Source organism: Helianthus annuus, chromosome 9, assembly GCF_002127325.2.
Source record: "Helianthus annuus cultivar XRQ/B chromosome 9, HanXRQr2.0-SUNRISE, whole genome shotgun sequence".
Taxonomy (NCBI): domain Eukaryota; kingdom Viridiplantae; phylum Streptophyta; class Magnoliopsida; order Asterales; family Asteraceae; genus Helianthus; species Helianthus annuus.
The window spans coordinates 160,109,331-160,119,167 of record NC_035441.2 but is presented as its reverse complement, the minus strand read 5'-3'; the positions used below and the strand labels follow the sequence as shown (position 1 = coordinate 160,119,167).

General features: G+C 35.1%; 1 long non-coding RNA gene across 5 annotated transcripts; it reads left to right on the top strand.

The window, feature by feature from the left end:
* Positions 1 to 3,052: 3,052 nt before the first annotated feature.
* Positions 3,053 to 6,613, top strand: LOC110879260. 5 transcript variants are annotated; one of them, XR_004867670.1, is made up of 6 exons: positions 3,053 to 3,285; positions 3,509 to 3,545; positions 3,619 to 3,722; positions 4,719 to 4,808; positions 5,114 to 5,398; positions 5,765 to 6,613. It is a non-coding gene; the product is annotated as an uncharacterized LOC110879260 (long non-coding RNA). The 5 variants fall into 5 exon arrangements; XR_002558572.2 differs by having other exon boundaries at positions 5,084 to 5,398; XR_002558571.2 differs by having other exon boundaries at positions 4,719 to 5,398.
* The last annotated feature ends 3,224 nt before the right edge of the window (positions 6,614 to 9,837 follow it).

Below are 9,837 nucleotides of genomic sequence, written 5' to 3'. Positions count from 1 at the left end.
CCTGCCATGCCATCTACCTTTCAGACCATCATAACACTATATGATAACTAACGTAAAACACAATGATGTTAGTCATTCCATAATTTGAGAAGAATCAAACCAACATAAACGCTCCATGTGAATTCAAAAATGACTTAAACTTAGATTAATAGATATTCCTTAAATCTAAGGGCAAGGATCAAATAGGGAGTTTGATCTTGTAAAGAAGGGTAAGAAGGCATCAAGGCCTTACACCTGACAAAACTGAAAAATAGGGGGAAGGGTATTTAGTCAATCTCATTTCATATACTCTATTTATTTTTCCGTGTATCTTTAAAACCCACAATCTTCAAAACCCACCCACCATCTTCACCATCTTCAACCTTTCCTTCACTTTCTCTCTCTAGAATTACTACATCATACTGGGATTTTCTTCATCAATCAATGGTTGACACATTCAATCAATGTGTTCTTCAATTGCTTTGAAGAAACCCAGTTCAATTTCATATAATTTCTCGCTTTTTTTAATTTAACATAATGCGATGAAACATAAGAAATATGTTGAAACATGTATTTCTCTTCTCAAAATTCTCAAAGAAAAAATCTAGTCAAAGTGAAGATATCTACGATTCTAACCTTCTCTTGATATATTCAAAAGTTTGGGCAACATCATTTGTTCCAATTTCCTTCTGAAATCAGTGGTAAAAAGTTGCACACCAGATGTTTGACAAAATACCTCAAAGAAAATTACAAAATAGTTTTTAGTTTAGACTTTCATTTAGAATTGCTTTTACAAAAGAATAAAAAATCACATTTTTCGTGTGTATTTTGTCAATTATGTTTTACAAAAGAATGAAAAAACACATTTTTTGTCCAGTGCGTTTTACAAAAGAAAAGAATGAAAATTTTTTTTGTCTATTGCATTTTACAAAAGAATGAAAAAACACATGTTTTGGGTGTTTTTTATCCATTGTGTTCTACAAAAAAATGAAAAAAAAGGTAAATTGCACAAAACATCCTTTATCTTTCATCAAATTTGCAGGTTCCATCCTTAATATTTAAAACTTGCTAAATACATCCTTAAGTTTATTTTTGTTGCCGGTTCAATACTTTACAACTAACCACGTTAATTGAATCAGTTAAATTCCCTCACATGCATAACATGTGAGGGTAAACTCGTCATTTTTGTTGATCTACTCATAAAATCCACAAAAAAAACACTCAAAACCATTTTCCTCTTCATCAACTTAGAATTAAAAACCCTAACACCCATTTAAGCTGTTGATACAATTATCAAATTGATAGAAAACCTAAAACTTCAATCTGATTGTAACGGTGAGGTAGTAGATCGAGCTTGAAGATGAGTTTTATCATGCTAATACATTTCCGTTAGATGTAGATCGGTTGTACGGATCGATCCATAAGGGTTCGGGTTCGTTTGCGGTTAATGAGATTGAAATTGAGGATGATTTTGAGAGTAGTTATGGAGAAGATGATTGTGGAGGTAGTGGTTATTGTTATGAAAGAGGTTTGAGCTTCGGAGTGATGTTTATGTTGATTTAGTTTATGCAGATGCGATTAAGGAGCTAAAAGGGATTACTAATAGGATGATTAGGTCTGGTTATGAGAAAGCGTGTTGTCAAGTGTACTGTCATGTTCGGCGAGATGTGTTGGACAAGTGTGTGTCGATTCTTGGGGTTGAGAAGGTTAGTGTTGAGGAAGTGTAGAGGATTGAGCGTTGAGGTTAGTGGTCAGATTCGTCAATAGTACACGAGTTATCTTAGATCTGTATGGGGGAAAGCCTTGTTATGTTTGAAGGATGTAGGGATTTGTGGGGGGGGGGGGGTCAAGTGTGTTAGGGTTTTTAATTTTGAGTGTTTACACTCACATGTTATGCATGTGAGGGAATTTAACTGATTCAAGTAACGTGGTTAGTTATAAAGGATTGAACCAGCAACAAAAATAAACTTAAAAGGATGTTTTTAGCATGTTTTAAACATTAAGGATGAAACCTGCAAGTTTGAAGAAACATAAAGGACGTTCTGTGCAATTTACTCATGAAAAAACACATTTTTGTGTTTTTAGTTCATTGCATTTTATAACACAATGATAAAACATATTTTATTGTAATTTTAGTCCATTGCGTTTCTTAATTTGATGTTTCATTGTGTTATAGTATGTTGTGGTGTCTTTTATGTTTTACGCATATGAGTTTTTGAATTTTTTTATTCAAAAGTATAAAATCACTATACTCATTTTAAAGATTTAAAAAATGCTCTTTTTTATGGTGCAATTTTTTATAAAAATTAATGTCGTATGAAAGAGTTATTAACGTTTTATAAACGAGGGGGATTGGAGGAGAGATAAACTATTTTTTTGGATGGAGTAAAATACCCTTAAAAAAACTCACACGCCTCACAATTTTGATCAATTCAACTCATTTAATTTAAACCCTTAATTACTCAATAGATGACACTAAGATTATTTTCTAACATTCCTACTAAAACAAACTTGCTATTATATATTGACCCTAAATCTAAAACCAAGGTTTTCAAACATAAACAATTTTTTAAATGGAATTCAACAATCAACCACCACTCAATCCCACAAGTCTTCATTCAACTAGTCTTCACCTCGCCATTAAATCTTCAACATAAAGCCCTTCGTCAGTCGTTTTTCATGGTTTGTGATTCATAGCATCTCCTTCAAAAACAAGATGGTTGAGCATCTTTTTCTAATTTTCCTAAAGTACCCTTTCTAATCTAATTAATAAAATACTCTCAAACCACTTGAATTGTTACTAAATTGCCATTTTGTTTTGGAGCCGTTGATTAAATAATCTGGAGTTGTAATTAGTTCTGCAAGTCCTCTAAATATGTCCTCTAAATATATAGAGTACTGAAATAATCATTACCCTACCCTATATCTATAATCTATAATCTATAATACTATAAAAAGGAGAAGTGATGTACAAGATGGTAATTTTACCATGCGTATCAATTTTAAAGCAACATGTACAAGATGCTTAAAGCAATAGAAATTAGAATTTCCACTCAAGTTTAAGACGCCTAAAGGGCAATTGTGGGATTTAAGTGTGAGATTAGCTGAAACCCACGACCAGTTTTCATACCAATCGTCCTGCCTTCAATTAGTCGCTTCAATTCTCCCCTCCGTTTCCATCCCACCCTCCTTAAGCTATGGTTCATGGTCAGAAAGAGAGAGAGCGACAAATCGGAAGCGATTGGAAGCAAGATCGATTTAGAAGCAGGCCCGACCAGAAGCTAGGGTTTTAAGTATTCCATTCAGGTTTTCCTTGTTTGTTCATTATCATGTGATTTTAATTGACCTCTGAATACACCGATTCCTTGATTAGAATTATCTTAATCCTTATAGAACGTCTCCTCCGCCAGCCACCTCTCTAATCTATGATTTATAGTTGTGGAATTTTATTTGCATTTGTTTGATTCTTGGTATTTGATTCTTGGTTTTGGTGTTTGATTTTGTGTTTTCTCTGGTTTCAATGCATCAGACGATGGCAAGAAAAGAACATCAACAACAATCATCAAGTAAGTGAATAGCAGATTGATCATTCACTTTGTAAAGTTCGCTTGATCAACATGTTTTTCTATCTTATTTTAGCCATCTTAGCTAGAGAAGTAGAGCCTAAAGATGCCATGATAGGGCAGGGCGGGGCGACGCATGCAGACATTTTGGATTGGCCACAACATATGTTTGGTTTTCAGGTATGCTAATTGGTGTTCACATAGTAATACAGAGGTGGCATAAGGACATGTCGAAATGGGTAATATTTGGTTTGGTAAAATGAGTTGACCCGAAACACTTTTTGTCCAAAGTTTTATAAATTACTGATGTTTCAATTTCATTACAAAAATAGTTTTAAGTAATAGCATAGTTTGGTTCTATGTGTTTTTTTTTGTTTGACATCCTCAAAGCCTGTTTTGGTTATCGTATTTGTTAGGTAGCAGACTTTGTAGATGGCCAGGCGGGCCATTGGTGCACCACCAAAAGCGGTGCCACGGGAAAATCCACCAAGGGATGACGCGTTGGGTACACCTCGGCCTCCCACCGTTGATGCCGTGTGGGTCCCATGCCCGTCCATGTCACGAGGGGACGGGCTATCAGTGGTGGTGTTTAGAGGCCCGTATCGTGCTTCATAACCTTTGAGATAGTACCGGGCCCCTATCAGTTTTCTGTCATAACACATAGTTATCATAAGATTCACGTTTACTATATTTCATATGTTATTCAAATTTTTTATTCAAAGTCAAACATGAGTTATTTGATAATATTTCAATTATTTGTTTGATAATTGCTTATTGTAATTTTATATTTGTGATTGAACATTGTAAATTGGGATATGAGATGATAAAATCCGACTTTTGGGAGGGACCAAACATTATGGCCTAAGGTACAAATGAAAGAAACATAGGTCACAAGATGCACAAAAAAATTGCATCTTTGTTTTGTATTACTTCGTAGCAAGCTGTATGTATCTGAATACCCTTTAGCAGGTAGTAAGAGAGCTTTAGCTTGGTGCAACTTGTTTTGACCTTTATTATAATGCTCAAGGTTAATTGCACAAATAGTCCATGTGGGTTGACTAATTTCACGCATTTTATAGTTCATATGGGTTAAAAAATTTAGGGTTATTTACATGAATAGTCCCCGAGGCTTATCTCAATTGTTAATGGCACCTCTATGATTGTTTTAATGTGCAGGTAGTTGATAAGCTTCAATGGTAATGGAGATGGTGACACGGTAGGGAGTTATTTTTGTGTGGTCCCTTTGTTCAATGGATTTTGACAAAGGTATTTTTTATAATTTTTATGAGTGTTCTTGGCCATTTGTTTGCCATCCTACGTATAGATAGCATGATTTTTATATATGGAGTACATTGGGCATTTAATCATGAAATATATGTGGAATTAACTTAAGGTTTTAATCTCAGTTTGCCCAGATGCTTTTCTTTTTCATTTTCTTTATTCATTTCACTTGGCTGTGAGCTGAACAAAAAATCTGGAAAATGCATTTTTTTCTTTTTGTTTATGGATTTGAGTCATTTTGTTTGAACTTTCTTAATCAGGTTGTCTCTGTTTTTGTTCACTCATGATAGTTGATCATGACCGTGGGTTGCATCAAGTACAGAAGGAGCCCTCTGTGTTTGGGATTAGTTATTTAAACTCTTGATTGATAGCTTGTTGAATTCTTAATAAGAGACCTGTTATATGTGTGAAGATTAAAGCTAAATAATCATTGACGGCTCAAGTTTTTAAATAATATATATCATTTCAAGCGTCAAGAATAATAAAGAACAACTAGGCCTGTCGCTGTGGCTGTGTTTCTTAAAGCTTTCGAAGCGACTTGGCGCGTGTTCGAGACTCCGCTCTCACGTCCTTTGGTTAGTTTCCATATCATTATATCTTTCTTTCTCTTTTATCCATTACTCATTGTCCATATAATTCAATATAGTTTACTTTTTTAATGGGGGATTTTGGTTGCATTGTAAAAAGTAATACATCTACTTAGAAGAACTAATAAGAAATATATAAATAATAGGCTCGTTTGTCTAAGATCGCAAGCCTTATGGAACCCGATAAGTGAAATTTGGGATCTATTATCAAAAAAGCTTATTTTTAGGCTCAAGCCTTGTTTGAGCTTGGCTCAACTCAAGCGTTTAGTGAGCCGCTCTTGAGTAGTCCACGAGTAGTTTGGATCATTTACACCTGTACTATTCATTCTAACATAGTTGGGTCTGGATTTGAAGGGAACAAGGTGGAGAAGCTTTGGGATCTTTCAAACATTACTGTGAATAAGCAAGCTGTGTTTGGTGACAACAGTTCTTTGGCTCCAGCAGGTGTTTGTATTGGTATGTTTTTCATCACCCATATATACATGTACTTAAGTAATGCTCACAGCGTATTATAGGAGAAGCTGAATGAGGTTGGATGACAATGTAAAATTCAAGAAAGAAAGCATGTAAAATAGGTCAAATAAACAGATAGATGGGGTTCGATGGATTCGGCGGTCAAGCAAGTTAGAAATGAGATCAAGGGATGGTCAGTTCCAAACACGGGTCCGAATGGTGTTTTGGAGTAAGTTAGCAGTGCCTAAGATACACTGCATCCGGCTGCCATGGCTTTAGCAACTAGAGGCCTGGCGTATGGCGATAGTACATGCCCTATGTGCAGTGTGGCAGACGAGACGGCTGACCATCTATTAGCCAACTGTATGACTACCAACGCAGTTTGTTGGATGGTGTGCGTTTGGGATAAATCCCGATGCCCAGCAGCTTTGAAATTGTGAAGACGTTACTCGATCATGCCCATAATGTTGGCAGATCAACTAAGGAGAAATAATAACGGGATGACCCACTTAGATACTAATATGTTGGAAGAGTTAAGGAGCACTCATACGGTTGGATGGTGTATAGGGCCAAATGCCCCTTGCTTTGGAAAATTGGACCCAGCTTTGAGTCTGTAGTGTCTAATTAGCTTTGTGTATTGGTTTTGCTTTGTTTGGGGTCTATTGAAATGGCTTAGCTGCTTGCTAAGTTTTGTCTTTGTTTGGTTAATAAAGTTTCTCCTTTTGTTGGGCAAAAAAAAAAAAAAAAAAAGATAATTGAATGTATAACTTATAGTTTTAAGATATTATATTATATATAATAAAAAATTGTGGTGCTAAGCTACACCGCACCTTAAGTTTTCATATATAATAATTTTTTTTTTTTGTTGCATCTCTTAATCTTTAATATATAATTTATAGTGGCTCATTTTCAGTTATACGCATATAATTGAATATGAAATCATTCGGGACACCCGCTGCAACGTGCGGGCATTCCCACTAGTATATTTCAATAGAAGTTTGTTTATTTAAAATTCAAAGTTAAGTATTGTTTATAAAATTAAGTAGAAAACATTTTCTTTTCATTTTGGATTTCTTGTCCGTAATTAATCCGAGTAAAATAAAAAAAAAAAAAACACGCCATTTTTATTTCATGTGATCCATTGATAATTACCAACTACTTCGCCGATATTCATTGTAGTTTACTAAAATATGCAAAAGCACAAATTTCAAACTCAGGGCTACAGATCTAGACAATACAAAAGTGTGCAATTATTATAAATTTTTATATCTATTGCATGATACATATTGTCATTATCGACAACTTATTGACATATATACCATAAGTAATCAAAGTTGATTATGAACACTTACACATATATGTTTATAAAACATTATGTAATTAATTATTAATTCCATATTGAACTTTAACGCCTTGGATATCATCTTGATTTAAACCTTTAGCTTCTCCTATCGGGAGGTAAGCCCACATTAGGGTGAACGGGGCACTTCTCGGGGAGGTCTGCGGTGAGCCAAGTCCCCGAGCGGGAACACCGCCGCCATCAACGCGGTGAGGCAAATCGGTGAAGGGGATCGGTGTATACTCACCGATTGAGAGAGAGGAGAGAGAGAGGGGGTGATTGGTTGTTAATGTGGGTCCACTCTTTTTTCACGAATCATATTTTTTTCTTCTTTTTTTATTAAAAATAATTGTGTGAGTAGAGTGATGCCAACGTTTGAGTGCAAAATGGGGACTTAAGAGGGGAGTTGACGTGGCGCGTGCTGATTGGCCATGCGTAAGAGAGGGGACTCCCCTAAGAGAGGAGTGCCCCTCTCACCCTTATAGCGTTTTCATCTTGACTATGCGCCAACCCAAGTAAATGTCCTATTTCATGAAGCGTTGCTGTTTCTAAATCAAAAGCATTTGATTCTGGTGTGACAGACCAATTCACATCGACATTATAAAAAAAATCTCCTATCTGTTGGCGCATAAGCATACGCCAATGTATCATTATCAAAGACAACTCCATTTCCAACACCCCTACGTTCAAACGTAATTATCATGTAAGAACTTGTAATATTAACAGCTCTTGAAAACGTGAAGTAGCCAGAAGCAGAAGTCCATGTGTTAAGCAGAAGTCCATGTGTTGAAAGCACGAACAACGGGAGGTATGTACTCATTTGGATAATTCAAGCCGAATGCATAGGTAAGGTGGGATTTACTCGGTGGCCATCTAGGGCTATGGTTGAAAAACTGATAATGAGACACGATATGTAATAGTTTTGTCTCGTGATTGTGACTACTTTTGATATCTGGTTGTCCACAACGAGGCATGAGCATTTGTGAAACGGTGTGTAACACCCCAACCCCACTAGGGCTGACGTGTCACTCTTACAAATATCAGAACTAAAACCAATCCATAACATTAAACATTAAATGAAAGATCCTAATTACATTTATTACATTACTGAAATAAAGAATCTTGGCCAGCAACTTCCTAACGCTCCTCACTGAAATCCCAAATCAGTCCATATTACCTGTAAAACAAATAGGAAAAACACAAAAAGAAAAATACGGCTGAGCAAAAATTGCTCAGTAACGGAGAAATCAAAAGTACAAGTAAAGTCATATCAGCGGAAGCAAAACACAACAGAACATAACTGAGACTGAACTGAAACGATTACTGACACGGGTACTGAAAAACAGATGCAGACACAAGACTGATACAAAATCTGATACACGAACTGATCTGAAACTGTAACGGACACTGATACAGAAACATAAATCGGTCATATACATAACCGATTCCGAACCCAACACAAAACTGATGTAGAGACTTATACATTGTTGACCATGATGACTAAAGCCATTTTTCTTGTATAAACGTATTCATTTAATCATTTAATAATGCTATTATTTTGAATATGCGGTACTTGGCAAAACTATTTTCTTATTTGAACATTAGAATTTTATCAAGATATAGTAATTTATCATATTTAATAGCAAATCGTTATTACACAAAATTAACAAATTTTCTAACTCTGAAAACCTTATATATAAAAAATAGAGTAAGTTGAATAACCTAGATTTCTAAACAAAATACTTATTATAAATTTTGAAAACCGACATGGGAAACCGATACAGATACTGAGTCAAAACACATATAACTTATCATAACATAATCAGAAACAAAACATATTCAAATACTGAAACATATACTAACTTACACGACAGATATATCGTCAAAATAAGTCGTGTAACACAGAAGCACCCAGAGCCAGAAACAACCAAACAGGTACACAGCTAGCTAGTCCATGCACCTATGAGACGGTGAGTGCGGTGCGCACCCATTGTTCCATCTCAACAAACCAAACCAAACCAAACCAAACATGCTCGGGTGACAGAGTACAAAAACTAAAGCCATTTACAGGCAACTGAACATAATGCTAACGAGAACATGCAACAATGATTACAATTACTACGGTGTATTGCATGCTACTACGAACTTATCAAATAATAAATGTGAACTGAAACGAAAACAGACAAAAATCCGTACTGCAAAGTAACGGATATGATAAAAAAAATAAATAAATACTCTGATGAGAAGACCAAAGAATCCGTACCAACGAGTAACGAAAAATAACAGTATACTATGATGAAAGAAAAACAGAATCCGTACCAACGAGTAGCGAAAAATAAAATTATACTATGATGTAAAAGAAACGGAATCCGTACCTTAATTTAGAAAGCAAGCAAATAAAATCAAGTCGTCCTTGAATAACTAAAGACCTATAATTCGGTTGTATCCGAGATCAATTCTATGAAAACTTATTTACTTCAACTGATTCGTTCGTTAAAATAAATTCCCGAAGACCAAGATTCTAGTCTTAACAACAATAACTAAGAAAATAATTATTCCGAAGTTCACAGATAAAACACCATTTATTTACAAGAGCAATTTAATATTATGAATTAGCAACACACTTGGGCTTCAA